At 35.6% G+C, this 15,683-nt stretch overlaps 1 protein-coding gene across 4 annotated transcripts in view; it reads right to left on the minus strand.

Annotated features, from left to right (window-relative positions):
• Positions 1-15,683, minus strand: part of LOC6575878 (leucine-rich repeat and fibronectin type-III domain-containing protein 3) — a 72,089-nt gene that overhangs the window by 49,301 nt on the left and 7,105 nt on the right. The window contains exon 1 of one of the 4 annotated variants that reach the window (XM_032729439.2): positions 5,943-5,982. The exons of the other annotated variants lie outside the window; for them this stretch is intronic. The gene's annotated coding sequence lies outside the window, so the exon portion shown is untranslated. Of the gene's footprint in view, positions 1-5,942; positions 5,983-15,683 lie in introns of those variants that run through there. 4 annotated transcript variants of the gene reach the window in all.

The following is a 15,683-nucleotide window of genomic DNA, read 5'->3' on the forward strand; positions in this document are numbered from 1 at the left end:
ACTTCCAAATCTATGAATTAAGCACATCTCTGGTATTTCAAATAGTCTCATATATAATGCAAATTTAAGAGAAAGGTGCAGGTGTGGGAGAATTTATGTCATTTTAGCTTTTTGCCTCTCAGATTTTGGTTTAATTTTAATAAAAATAGCGAGAGGCCGGAATTCCGGAAAACATATTTTTAAACTTTTCTCATTTTTTTCAATTAAAAAAATTTTGTTTTTTCAAATTCAAATGGCAAAATGAAATACAAATTCTGAAATTTGATAAATTTAATTGCCATGAGCCTACATAATGAATTAGCGCTGTTAAAAAGAGTCGATTATTAGATCACATTATCTGAATTTCGTGTGAAACAGCAAATCGAAATGCCAATATTCCTCATAAACCAACTATAAATCGATTAAAAAACATTTGATATATGATGATTCGATCCCATTTGATGATGCGGCTCAAGTCAGCAAATTACTTAAATCGAAATTTAATTGGCGCTTGAGTAAAGAAGAGTTTGTCTTAGGGCAGTCTAGGTCTCTGGAAGTCCACTTCAAACTTCTAGATCTCTTAAAAATACATTTATTTTAAACAAGCTTAAATTTAATGTGGCAAATAAGAAGAGAATATATGTATATTCAAATATTTATGACAATTCTTATTTTTTAAGGTTTTAAGTTTTTTATATTGCACCAAATATCTGCTTCAATTTATACCACGTCTATAAACGACCTATCCTAATTTGATTTAAGCCATTTGCCATTAATTTGACACTCAACTGCTGAAGATAAAATGGATCGATTACATTTTAAATTTCGCTCATAGTTTAGATTAAGCATCAACAACTTGAACGTTTTACTCTAGATGTTTACGCTTGTGTGTGTGTATATATTTTTTCAACCTCCTTTACACCTGAATATTGCGTGTGTGTCTGTGTGTGTGTTAGTTTGTGCTGGCAAAAGTACCGTACATTTGCTAACAAGCCAACTACGTGCAGCCAACGTTCAAATAGGAACAACAACTAGAACAACAACTAAAATAACAACAACAACAACATAACAACAACACTTTGAGCAACAAGAACTCGCTCGGCAGCCACAACTCGACTGTTGCTTGACTAGGATACGACTGCAGACGAATGCAATAGTGTGTGTATGTATGTATGTGTGAGGCCACAACGGTAAATCATCAGATCCACATACAGCTTATAAACACGCACACACACACAGATACACCTGCACACACACCTGCGATTTTGATGACGACAAAAAAAACATTCCCGTTCACCTACTCCACAGCCAAGTTACCTTGCTGCCATCCTCCACTTTTCGCCCCCACCTTGACTACCACGCCTCCGCTGCCCAGCTGGAGCAACATTTGGGTCTCATTCAGTTTCTCAGCTTTTATTTACACCCGTCAGCGGCATTGAGCGCACACAGTTTGTCTAACGAACTGTTTATGCTCTTTTGCTATTTGGAAACATGTTTTCAAAAACTTTAATTTATATATCTAATGTCTACATAAAATACTGATAAAATGCAGCAGTTTTGGAACAGCAATATTTGGCTGATACTGCTAAATATCTATTATAATGTTTTATTTTGTAATTATTTTATAACATTATTAGATTATAAACATTTTTTTTTCACTTATTTTTTATATATTTTATTTTAATTTTATTGTTAATATTATTTTTTGATGTTATTGTTACTTTATAATTTTAGTTTATTTTCTTTAATTTTTTTTTTTTTTACTTTATTAATTAAACACATATATTTATATAATTAATATTTATTGTTAATATCCGTTTATCAAATTTCTAAATTGAAATATTTCATTCAAAGATGTATTTTACAATTTTATTCATTGTTTCTTGCACTATGCTATGTTTTATGTTAATATCTAAAAATTATTAATATTCTATTTTAAATAATATAAATAAATATTATTTATATTTAGATTTTGTATTTTATTTTAAATTCAATTTGAAATTATGGAAATGGGATTTATTTTTATATAAACCAATTTTGCAGGATATCATGACGAATTATATTTTGCAAATTAAAAATTGTAGTACCTCAAATATATTTAAGACTTATTTTTTTGTTTTACATTATTATATTTTTTTTTTTTTTTTTTTTTTGTTACTCAAGTATATGCGCTGGAATATCCTTAAGTTTATTGCGCTTAACTTTAAAGAGCCCTTAAGTTCAGCTATAAAGTTGAATGAGGCATAGTTGGGAGAGATATATAACATTTCCTTATTGCACGCCTGCCCGAAGACCAAGCTCAGCAGTGCTCTCTCTCTCTCTCTCTCTCTCTTTCTCTCTCTCTCTGTTGCAAGGCCATAAAATATGATACAAAATACAGTTCAGGTCAATTGAATGTCTTTGTATTTGGGTCAGCAATGCTGTCGCGCCTGGCCACTTGCCTGGCTGCCCGCCTCTGCCACTGCCTCTGCCACTGCCTCTGCCACTGCCTCTGCCTCTGCCTGGCTGGCTGCTTTTGCAGTTGCTGCCACAGCCAGTTGCAACAAGAGCCAGCCACTCGCGTATTTGGGCCACTGAGACTGGGCGGTCGGCCTGGTGGGCCGGGAGGATGCCCGGCACGCGGCTTGGGGCAAACTTGTTTTTAATCGTTGTCAATGGCCAAAACGTTAAAGTGTCCCGTTTGTCGCTCGTGGACGCTGCACTTGCGGCATTCGCTGTTTACACAGAGGCCTGGCTTTTATTTGCGGGCCAATTTGCTGGCTGCATTTGAAATAAAAAACAACAAAAACAAAATCAAAGAGCAGCAAAACACAAAACTTGTTTCAAGTGCTCGCAGCGCTGTCATCGTTGCATCGCTGCAAACAGGTTGCACTGTTAGTTGCGCTGATTGTTGTAAATCAGCTCAGCTAACCGCCGTCCGAGAGACGCGACGCATCCCCCCGCCCCACCGCCCCTTTCGCTGCATGGCAAATAAATTATGAGCAAGTGGAGCACTGTCGAAGACAGTTATGCGAGACATATGAGACGATTTTCAAGCATAGCTAACTATCAATATTTACGCACAATATCATCTCCTTACACTCCACTCTCTCCCCACCCCTCTCTCTATATTTCTCTATGTGTTTATTTCCAAATGATTGCCTACAATTTGGTCGTGCGCAACGATTTTAGCTTTTTTTTCCCCATTTTTTTTTTTTTTTTTTTTTTTTTTTTGGTATTTAATACGCATGACTTCAGTTTGGCTCTGTTGTTTATTTATGTTGTAACTGTTTTTTGACTCGTCAACGTATTCGTAGACCCGTTTTTTTTTTTTTTTTTTTGCTGGCTGCCTTCTTTTCTATTTGGTGCTTTTTCTTTTTTTTTCCTAACGAGTTAGCTCAGAGATTTGCGTGGGGATCAGCCTATGTAATGCATAAAAGACACACAGAACAACAAGAAGCAGCCATAGTTGTCAGCTAAATCTGAAGTTCAAGTCTGCGTGTGTGTGTGCGTGTGTGGGCTGCACTTAGTATGCTCCATATAACATGTAAACTATAGCATAGACCGAGAGTTGAGTAGATAGCTTAATAATAAGGAAGTAAAATTTTAATGAATTCTGAAATAATATTCAATTAGTGCAGCCCATTTATGGCATAGAAAAGCAAGTTTAGCATAGTACTAAAATATATATATATATATAAATATAATAAATTACACATACATATATAAATCGTATTGATTAAGCTAATTAATTTGGAAAAAAAAAATATTATTTATATATAAGAGGTAAAAAAAAATTATATATAAAATTGCATCAAACGCCAATTCATTAATTTTAAATAAAATAAATTAAAATTTTTACTTATACAGATTTTGTTTTTTTAGCAAATTCCTCCAGAATAAATGAGTTTAGATTTTATTTGCAAAGGTTTAGAAGGTATTCAATTAATATAAATGATAATAATAATTTTTAATCAACGAACGTTTATTACCTCTTCAGCATTTATTTTAATTATAATTAGCAAATTTTTTGATTTTTCTCAAACTGTAATTTTGGACTCTCCCCACTCTCGTTAAGTGCACTTAACCAATCAACTAGAGTACAAATCGATCTACGCACATTATGCCAATTAAAATATTTTAATATATCAAACAACGAAATCAATCGGCATTTCGAGAGAAAGACAGAGAGAAACAGACAGACAAGATAAATGGAATTTGTCCGACATTCGTTTAGGCACCGTAACATGCGATGATCAGATGCCGCAACTATGCTGATCAGTGTATTCGGAGATTGGTATGCTTCGACTGTGCAACTGTGCAACTGTACAGCTCAATTGGAAATTGGAAGCCAACTTCAACTCGAAAAACAACTTCAAATGACCAGATAAACATTGCCAATTGACTGTGCGTTGGCCAATGGAGCGAGTGGCGAGTAAAATACGATTCAGTTACCGCATCGACAGCATCATCATCATTATCATTATCATAGTGGTAATGATGATGATGATGGTGATGCTGATGCTGATGCTGAACGAGTCAATCGAGTTGCGTCGCATACCAAAACGGCCCAAAAGAAAAGCATGGAAAAATGCGTAACAACAACAACGAAACGAAACGAAACAAAATGAAATGCCCGAAAATCAAAAAGCGTGGCAACAATTTGAAGCTATTAACGGTTAATCTGGGCCCAAATGCTTGCAGAGCCCTCCACTCCTCCCTCTCCAACAGACATCACTCTTAAGCTATGCGTCGACCCAGTTTGTGAGTGCCTGCATATGTGTCAACTAAGCTTTAGTATCTGCCGATGTAACAGCGACAGTATCTGCGGCTCTGGCTGTAACTGTGAATGTATCTCAATCTACATATACGCATATAACTAACTGTAGCTTTAGTATTTTAGTACAGATACAGATATATTTGCAGTTACAAACTTATGTAAAATGTATATGGATCTACATATATCATCGATTCTATCTGTATCTGTATCTGTATCTGTAACTGTATCTGTATCTGTATCTGTATCTGTATCTGTATCTGTATTTGTATTTGTATCTGTATCCGTAATTCTATCTGCATCTATATCTGCCATTCTATCTGTATCTGTATCTGCTATTCTATCTTTATATGAGCTTAGCTCAATAATGACGTCATTATATTCGTATCGACGACCGTAACTGCATCTACATATATAGAAACCCGTATATATGTAACAATAACTGTAACTGCGAATGTCACCTGCCCATGTCCATGGCCGTTTCTGTGGCAATTTGACAGCCTGTAAGCTGAACCTCTGGTCTACCATTTTGGTTGGCAATTAGCCGCGATTATGTGCGTTCCATGTTGTGACCTGTACTTTGTAGTTTGCAGTTGAATGTTGTATGCGACATTTGCCACATCTGACACGCGCCACATGTGGCATACGTGTTCATATCCCAATGGATGCCCTTAGTCCTGGCCTGCCCCACCCCGCTCCCGTTTAGCCATTGGCTCTGCTCATTATGACTAATTAATGGAATTCGCACTACATTTCGCACAAATTTATGGCGCTTAGAGCGCCTGGCCACGCCCACCGCCCTGAGCAAAGCACGGCCGCCCCATCGGCTATTGCCGTTAATTGCTTATTTATTTTGTTTTATGCTCATTTCGGCAAATATGTATTTTATTTTTTCTTCCCCACACAATTTTAATTTAGCTTCTGTTTTAGCTTTAGCTATTGCTTTTGCTTCTGATGTCTTTCCAACTTTTTTCGCTCTTAGCTCTTAGCTGGCAGTTAAGAGGGTCATTGGCTAAAAATTAATGGCTCATTTTAATGGGTCATTCGAGAGCACTTTGTGAATAGTGATCAACATACAAACACACACACACACACACAGAAACATGCGCACAACGGTCTCTAAGTTGCTACAAATATAATTAGCTGAGCTTTGCCGAAAATATTGGGAGACTGGGTCAGAGAACATGAGAAACATTTTTGGTTTTACCTTGATGAACTTTCAACTTGATAAAAACTAGCTCACAAACCTGAAAAGAAACAACAGAATGAAGAGAATTTTGAGTTATTTGTATTTTATTTATAGATTATAATAATGAAGTAAATAAAACTAAACTGTAAGCTCGAGAATTAAGATATGTGCAAGCAAATGATGAATGATGCAAGCTCATTTAAAGCTTAAATCCCATTACAGCTAACTATTGTACTTTAAACTAAGCAGAGCTTAAATCTTCACAAATTGAAAATAAATAAAATAAAAAGATGTCAAAGGTCATTCTAGACTTAAAGCTTCATTAAATAAAACTCATAAAAAAGTTTTTTTACTCAATTCTTTTCCCCTAAGTCAGCTCAAAGAAATCTCATTGTTTTAGTTGAGCTAATAAAACTGTAAAACTATTTTATTAGAATTATTATCGATCTGATTTAAACTGGTATGAATCCAAAATTCAAGTAAAGATATTGAATATATATATATACATTTTTATGAAAATATTTTATTCATTTCATGATATCAAAACTTCTCAGCAAAGAAGGCAAATTTACGCCTTGGTGCTGCAAATGTAATGACAAAGGGATGCGAGAGACAGGATACAAAAATAAGAAAGAGAAAAAAAAGAATGACGGAAAATGCAGAAATTTTATTGCAATATGCATATTAAATTCAATAAATTTTGCATGGCGTGAAACAGTAAGCGGAGATAGCTAGACTGACAGACAGCCAGACGCCACTGGAGCTGTATGTATATATATATTTATATGTATATTCTTATCTATATATACATAGCTCAAGAATGGATGCGCGGTTGCAGTTGGGTTACAGGTCGCCATTGATAGACACATAAAATATGTTCGCAGGGCGAGCGAGATGGAAGAAGGTAAATGGAAAACGGATATAGCAGAAAGTGTACGACTTGCAGATGCCCTTTATTAAGAGAGTATTTAGATAGTAACACTTAGTTGAATGACTTGATCTAAAAGGAAACTCTAAGTATAACTGAACGATGAGATTTTAAGGGTTTATTTAGTGCCAGACAAAGAGTATTTAGATCATATCGAAACTTTACAGGTTGATCTAAATCGCCCTTAGCTCTAAGAATAGTTGAGTAATTTAATCTAAATTCTTTCATGGCTGTATTTATATGGTATATGGCAAACTGGGAGTACTTAGTATGATCTAAATACTCTCTGCCGCCAGCACTGTCATATGACAGCTTAAGAGTTTGATCTAAAAGCTCTCTTAGCTCTAAGTATTCGAGCTAAATATCAACTAAAAATTCTTTGCGATCTAAGAAAATTTGAACAAATTGATCTAAGCTCTCACATAGCTATAAATACGGGGTATTCAGTCTTCCAGTCTTCAGTCTTCCACGCTCAATTCAATAATGACACTATTCGACTACCCCATACCCTCTACCTAGAGCTGATGTTCAAGAGTGTATATATTTGCAGTTTTTAATTGATATAAAACTCAATAAATGGAGTTTAAGTTCCATCTCAATATAAATCTTTAAAAAACGCCAATCAACTTTGTTTCTCAGTTCACTACTGTCAATCAGTTGATCACATTCCTTCAAACTACCAATTACAGGGTATGCCAGGTAGTGAATCGAAAGAATTTGCTGCCAAAAAGTGTTGGAAAGCTTTTTCTCTTATTCATTTTCTTCTATTTTTCTGCTCTTTTCTCTGCCAGAGTTCGCGACAAAGTTTATTTAGCCCTCGACTTGGAATTTGAATTGAATGTCCTCGTTGCTAAAGTGCAGGATTAAAAGCAGTCAGAGGTGAGTGGCAAACAAAAGTAAAAAAAGAAAAGAGAGAGACAGAGAGAGAGAGAGTGAGCAAACTGCATAAATCGAATCAGCTGACAATGGAGAGGCGTCTGGGCGTTGAGCTCTGGGCAACGTGATGAGCATGCCAATTGTCTGTGGCAATAAAAATAGCTCGAGATTTATATTTAGCCAGGCCAATAGTTTGATACCTTTGAGCCAATCATTATCAATGCCAGGACTTAATGACGGGTAGCCCACAAAATACAACAAAATAAATAACTGAGCTCCTGTGGAGCGCTAAAACTCATCGTTCCGATTGTAGTCCAACTCTTGGCGCTGCAGTCAAAGCAACATTTAATTAAATAGTTGTTGTCGATTCTCTGCTGTGGAGTGACCACGCTCCACACCCCACACCCCACACCCCACACCACACAGCACACGCCCCTAACCCAATGCATATGTATCCCTTAACCAGACCAGAGGCCTCTCGTGTGTTCTGTGATTGCTTTTTGCCAGAGCGCGAGCACAAAAATAGTTTGAACTCGAAAATTGCGAAAATTCAAAATAACAAATTGCATCGATGTTGCTGCTGTGCGTTGCTGTTGCTGTTGGGTTGTTGCTGCTGTTGTTGTTGTTGTTTTTTAGTCACTGCGGTCGTCAACTTTTGCCGATTGGCAGGCGGCAACCGCGATTGCAGCTACAATGCTTTTGCTCTTGCTGTTGCTGTTGCCATTGCTGTTGCTGTTGCTGTTGCTGTTGCTGTCTATAAAACTGTGACTGGACCAACCCTTCCCTCCCACCCTTCGGAAGCCCCATAGCGCCAGAGGCGTCGTTAGCACAAATTGACAAAGGGGGCGTGTGCAGCACGAGCTCCAACTCTCGCATCGCAGTGACTTTGCACTTTTGCAAAATACGCTTTAAGCGTAGCAGCTACTGAACAAAAAACTTGCTGAATTCCTTCCTTTTTTTTTCATTGTTAAGATCGAAATTATAATGTCAAAAGGAAATCTCAAAAGCTGTCGATTAGGACATGCAATAAAAAGTGTAGCTTGTGGCAGTTTATAGATGATTTTTTTCTTCCTTAAATAGAGCTGGAAAACGTCATTCAAGACGGAGATTTTAAGGCTTAAGAATTTGAACTAAATTAAAATGAGAGTTTGGAGTATAACGGGTTTGATAGAATGTGAGTGTGTATTCATAATTTGTACCGAGATGATTTGTCGGATCAAATCTCTCTAGCAGATCGCCTTTCTGTCTATTTATCTAGCTGTCCGTTTCTCTCTTTCTCTCTCTCTCTCTCTCTCTCACTCTCTCTCTCTCTGTCTTTCTCTCTCTCTCTCTCTTTCTCTCTCATTTATCTGTCTATTTATCTAGCTGTGCGTTTCTTTCTTTCTTTCTCTCTCTCTCTTTTTCTCTCAATGTTCTTTACGGCATCTCCTAATTGGGCATCGCTGGATATCTCTCGTTTATTTTTTCTTGTATTTGTTTAACAGTTATATAACTCTGCTTTTAACATATCAAAAATTAATATATTTTGAATTATACAAGAATAATACAACAAGAATTTCATATCATTCCAAGTGATCTATTTTCCTGTTCAGCTTTTGAACAGTATTGTTTGTTGTTGAATATTGTAGATAAAAGCTACTCAAGAGCTGAACAGGAAAATAGAATAATATGAAATTATCGTTAGAAAAACAACACTAAATTGTTAAATAGAAACAATTTAACAAATTGTTAAAAATCAAAACACATCTAAAATCATTTATGGCAGAATACATCAAACACAACTAAAAGACAAAAGTTGCGGCAGAAACTGCTAAAAAGATTAGAAGACTACATCAACAACAGATGCGCACAAGCAAATCATACACAGAGATCTCAACATACGGAAGAATCAAATAACAAAACCCTGAGCTCACAGCAATAGATAGTAAAACAGACTAGAAAGACATCAGCAAAAAAGTTTATTCTATATATATATTAAAAAATCTATAAATATGAAAGAAAATATCTATATAATATAAATTTATATTGATTTTATCCAAAATCATCTAAAGCATAAATCTTCCTAGTAGTAGGTAAACATTTCAAAATTTTTTATTTTAAGATTTTCTCTTTAACTTTTAATTTTCATTCTCATGTTCTTAATCGCATTCTTTCAAATTTCCAGCTCAACATCAACATCAAAAAATGTATAATGAAATTTATTTGGGAAATAGTTTCTACTCCCAGGTCGTAAATCAACGCATTACACAGACCTAAAGCCATTACACATTTTAATCTTCTTTCACTCTGCGCTGTAGAGTTACAGATTAAAATTGTGCCCGAAATTCCCCTATTGTGCTGTCTCTGCCCTGGGCCAGCCAGGGGCTGAGGTGTGTTCGGGCGGGGGAACAGGCTTAGTCTGTGTCCTTGCACTGCTAAGGCTTTGTGCTGGCCACGGCCAAGCGAACGCAATTAAAGAGAATATATCGCCGGCCAGAGCCAAAAAGCAAATCTAATTCCACAAGCAGAGGCAGAGCTAGAGCCACAGCCACAGCCCGGGCCAGATCTCTGGATGAGCCAGAACTTGCTTATTCTGCCGAAAAACTCGAGGCTCAGTCGGCTGGCAATAATTCAGCGGAGTTGTTCTGCTTGATTGTTGTTGTTGTTGTTGTTGTTGTTGTTTGACCAAAAGAGAAGAAGAAAAAACACTGTGCTGCAGTTGCCGCATGTCCATTGCAGTCGCGGCCGCCTTGTTAAGTAATTTTGTTAATAGGCTCCGGCTTCAATAAATCTTTGTTGCTTGCCACAATTCGTTGCACATTTCATGCTCTCTTTGCTGTCGGCTATTCAAATGGAAACTAGTTCAAGCTCTCGAGAAGCTCAATGAAGTTGTTGCCACCCACACAAACACACACACACACACACACAGAGAGAGACACTGAAACACAGCTTGCCACAAATTGTTGCACGCACCTGAGCCTCTATCAACGCCTCTACCAAGCCCACAAAAAGCCGCTGCCTCAAATACTTTTGCAAACTTTCACCAATTTGTGGACGCTTCGATTGCAACAATAGCAAAAAAAAATAAAAAATAAAAAAAATAGTAATAGTAATAGTAATAATAATAAATTTTTAAGCTCACAATTATTATTTTGTGGCATTTCTACAAAGAATTTTCAACACGTGTTTCGAAATGTTTTCTTTTGTTGAAGCTTTGGGATAACTTTCTTATAGAGTGTTTATGCTTGACAAGACTTTAATTGAGACTTTGACTTTACTGTTCTATCATTTATTTTGTTTTGTTTGATAATTTGGATAATTATATTGCAGTTATAATATAATGCGATTTAGCTATAATTTGCTGATACCTATTTATGATAAATTTATAGAGACATCTGGGAGATGTGTTCAAAGAGTATCGCATATTAGATTTTTTGTTTCATTAAATGAGTTTGGCAGTTTGACCATTTAGGCTGCATGAATAACTCTTTTGTCTGAGCGTCTGTTAACGCGTTTTCGATTTGTGCCTGCTCCACAAAATGAAACAAAGAATCTATACTGTATTTTGAACAAAAGCCGCATACTGATGATGCCACATTTGTGAATATAGAGATTTCATTATATATTTGTTAAAAACCCATTGATAGTTTTTTCACAAAATCAAGCATAAATATTTATAGGAAATCAAGCTCTCTCTGAAGAAAGTGTTTATAGGCTCTCTCTTTTTGGCAACGGCTGCCACAAATCCTGAATTTAATGGGTATCTCATGTACGTTGCATATGTCAATAAATGCTAGCCATTTATCTTGCTTAATATTTGCGCTTAGCTAATTTTCGGTTGCAAGAGAATTTCTGCTCATTGAGTTGATTACGGCGATTATGGCTGCAACACTTGTCCCATTACTCTATATATATGTATATATCCCTCTAACCACACATACACTCTCTCCCTCTCTCCCCTCGCTGTGGCACCTGGTCTTTGCGCCTTTCGCGTTGCGCTGTTATTTACACCTGTTGCGCTTTTTTGGCGCTGGCGCAAACTCATGAAAAATGCACAAAAGTTTACACAAAATTTACAACAACAAGTACGTGTGAGTGTGTATGTGAGTGTGTATGTGTGGACGTTGTTAAATGGAATTTAATTATAAAATAATTATGCGCTCATTTGTTGCTTTTGTTTTAATTGTTTCGGCTCTTGCTTAATTTGCCTCATTAGAAACATTTATTTTTTTCTTCGCCTTATTTTAGCTTTGCTTTGACGCTTGGTATTTGGGTCAGGCACTTTTGCTGCTACTGTTCGCTTGACTTTCTGTCAGTCTGTCCAATTCATCAGTTTACCAGTTCGTCATGCCATCATTAAGGCACATCAGTCAACCAGTCGGTTCTGCTTTAAATACTCTCTATAAGTAGAGTTTTAGTAGAAAATCTGGTCAACAAAGTTTGCTCTTACCAAAATATAATTTGGAATGATTTTTCTTAGACACTATATCTTTACTTATGTATATATATATACAATATATAATAGAGTTATATTTTTACAGGGTATTCAATACTATTTTTGATATAAAAATCATTCACATTCAAAGTTTTAAAATATTTTTCTTTTTTTTTTATAATCCCAGGGTATCTGCAAGCACATTACTTCCACCTGAGCCCTACTCCAACTCAACAATCCCAACTTTGCAGTCAACTGTTTTTCTTTTTTCTCTTTTTTTTTTTACCCCAAACTTAATATTTTAAACTCATTTAAATTGGTTTTAATCAGTTTCACATTTAGTTCTCATTTTTTGCTCATTTTGAAATAATTTTAATTCAAATATTTTTTGCTGAATTTTTCATTCAGTTTTTACTCTGCTTTTTTTTTGGCTATTTGTGCAATGAAAATTAGAATTTTAGTGTGGCTACAAGGTGAGCCGCTGGCAGGAAATAAATTACAAAACTGGAATTCGCAATGGTTAATTGTGTGCGAGCGCGCTCATTGCATAGATTGCGCATACGCAGCGTTGCAAAAAAAAAAAATACAAAATAGTAAATTGTAACTGGGAGCTGTTAATGCATTTATACGCTTTGTCAGTTTCCAATTATACGACTTTTAATTGGCAATCGTTTGATTAATGGATTTATTGAGCTGCATTCAGTTATTGACATGTGCAAGTCAAAACACAAACGACGCGATTCAAGTATGAAATGCTTGAGCTACATTCGCAAGTATATGATAAATGCTTTAATATATACATATAATAAATAAATAAAAAAAAAGGTTTTTTATTCTCTTTGTGCTTTTAATTATGCCGCAATAATATTTTGTATATGTATTTTATTAAAAATATTTGATTATTATTTTTAGTTTACATATTTGCTAAAAAAATAATTTTTTAATAGATATCTAAGCTTAAGAAGAAAATTACAAAACTTATTTTTGATGAATTTGTTTCCGTATTTTTAAAATACACTTTTGTCGTGTGTATAGTTTCTTTAAAACAAATAAATCATTAAAATTGTATTTTCTGCTTTTTAAGTTTTAGTATTGTTATAATATTTGGATTTTTAATTTAAAATTTTCAAATTGATTTTAAAATTTTCCAGCTTATGGCTTTAATGCTACAAACAAATTTAAGCTGATCAATTATGATTTCGTTATGTGCTTAATTCAATTAAAACGTCTACTGATTTATCAAATTAAATTCTGTATTTATTGCAGTTTTTTTTTTATATCTGTTTTTTGCAGCCTTCTTTTACGTGGCAAAGCCTATGAAATATTTTCACCGACTTTAATTAACTAATTGGCAGAAAAGAGATAAAAATAAATAAGTAAATATATCGAATTGGCGATTTGCGTCTGTATGTGTGTGTGTGTGTGTGTGTGTGGCTAATTGTGTGCTCTGCCATAGTGAGACATGAAAATAATAAAAATGAGTGTATCAGGCCAATACGCTGATTGATGCTAATAATCAATGCACATACAGAATATGTACATATATCAATACATATGTAGAGATAGAGAGAGAGAGTGAGAGAGAGAGAGAGAGTGAGAGGGAGAGAGGGGGAGAGACATACGATAGTAGGCTTGCAGCATAACTCAATTACAAGTAGGAAAATCGAGAGAAACGTGAGGGGAATGCCACACGAGACGGCGGGGACAGCATTTAGGCGGGACGGGGAGCGGAAGCAGCAGAAATCTAATCCGTGTTATGTAATAAAACGGATTCACTACTGAAATATTCAGAATGTTGAGGACAGGAGTCGAACAGTCGGTGCATTCCTCTCGCCGCTCATGTGGCTCCACAATGGACATGAGAAATGAAATATGAGTTGGACACAAAAAGCTTTGGCCTGGCCTTGGCTCTGGCATCTTTCGCTCGAATTGTCAGCGAAAAATGTATTTTTGGCCCATGGGCGACAAATGAAATGGTCCGCAAATAGAAAGCCCGCAAAAATGAAAATGCGATAAGCATGAAAGCGAATGAATGCATCCACATTCCGGCCACATACTGCCAGCTGAGGCCATATTTTAATAATCTAATTGCTAGCCAGAACATTTCGCTCTCAGATTTTATCAAATATTTAATCTCTTCATTAATTTCTTCCAAGAAATAAATCTGTTTAGTGCGCCATGGATGCATTAATATTTAATATTCAATCTGTGTGACCATGCAAGCGCCATGAAGAACGTTTACGAAAGCAAGCACAAAACAGAATGAAAGGGAATCCTGCTCACTGAGAGTGTAAATAAATGGGAAGCCAAATGGAACGTTGAGGAAGTATGCCCAGAGCGAAATGGGAAGGAATGTTAGTAAAAGAGAATAGTATGAAGATTATCTAAGTGATGCTAGGCAGTTAAGCAGCCAGTGGAAACGTTTACGAAGGCAAGTAGAATGACAACGAATGCTGTTAAAAGTGTTAATATGAATAAGTGTTGGGTAAATTGGAAAAATCAAAGATGCCAGAGAAAACGTTTATGAAATGAAGAACAAAAGGGATGTTTAAAAGAAAATCATAAAGTTTAAGATATACTTTATCTATATGTAGTAAATGAAGGCTTGACATTAGTTGGCATAAGGTAAGTCAGAGCAGCCAGTGGAAACGTTTATGAAATTCTCGCTCAAGAATATAGGTTAAAGTTTGAGGGATAACAGAAGAATATAATTGTCTATAATTATCTAGTAAGTATTCAAAGTTAATAGAGTACAAATATTAACAATTAATAAAGGAAGACGAAAATGGACTGCAAATGAGAAAGAGGGCTAGAAAGATAAATTGTAAGAAAATATCCTCGAGAAAAAACGAACTAGAGTATACATTAGGATTACAATTGTGTCTAGCCTCATAAATTCGCTTGGCGCCTTCTCATTAGCTTTCAGCACACGTTGATTACATTTACAGAATATTATTTATCAGAAAGTGAATTACAGCAAGAGCGTGATAAAAAGACAGACAGAGGGAGAGACGAGAGAGGCAGGGTATGGCTCTTGCATTTCTAATATGCCTAATTGAAATTGCAATTAGCCAAGGGCGGCAAATGTTGCTCGCTCGACGTTCCTTCAATTAACACACATTTGAATTATTAATTGCAGCACTTAATTTATAGGCAACACGCCGACTAAAAGAAGCCCAATCTTCCTGCCACGCCCTTCACTCTTCAACTGGCATAAATTGCAATTTGTCTCAAGTGTCCCGCTAGACTCTTTACAGGACCAAGTTTTGCTGTCGTCTCTGTCGTTCACTATATACATATATCATATCTCTATCTCCCTCTAGCCACTTTCTATTATGAAAACAGCAAAAAGTTGTTAATTTGAAACAATATCAATTGCAAAGTTTTCCATATGCTTTCATTGTAATTTTCTTAAATTATTTCGGAGTTTTTCCCTTTCAACTGCAGTTGGCCAAACAAATTAATGAATTGCAGCATTTTTACTTTAGCATTCATTCCATTTTATTTATGGCTTAAAGAAACTCTCTCGGCCGATTACCGC

This window comes from Drosophila mojavensis, unplaced genomic scaffold (assembly GCF_018153725.1).
Source record: "Drosophila mojavensis isolate 15081-1352.22 unplaced genomic scaffold, ASM1815372v1 contig_36, whole genome shotgun sequence".
Lineage (NCBI taxonomy): Eukaryota > Metazoa > Arthropoda > Insecta > Diptera > Drosophilidae > Drosophila > Drosophila mojavensis.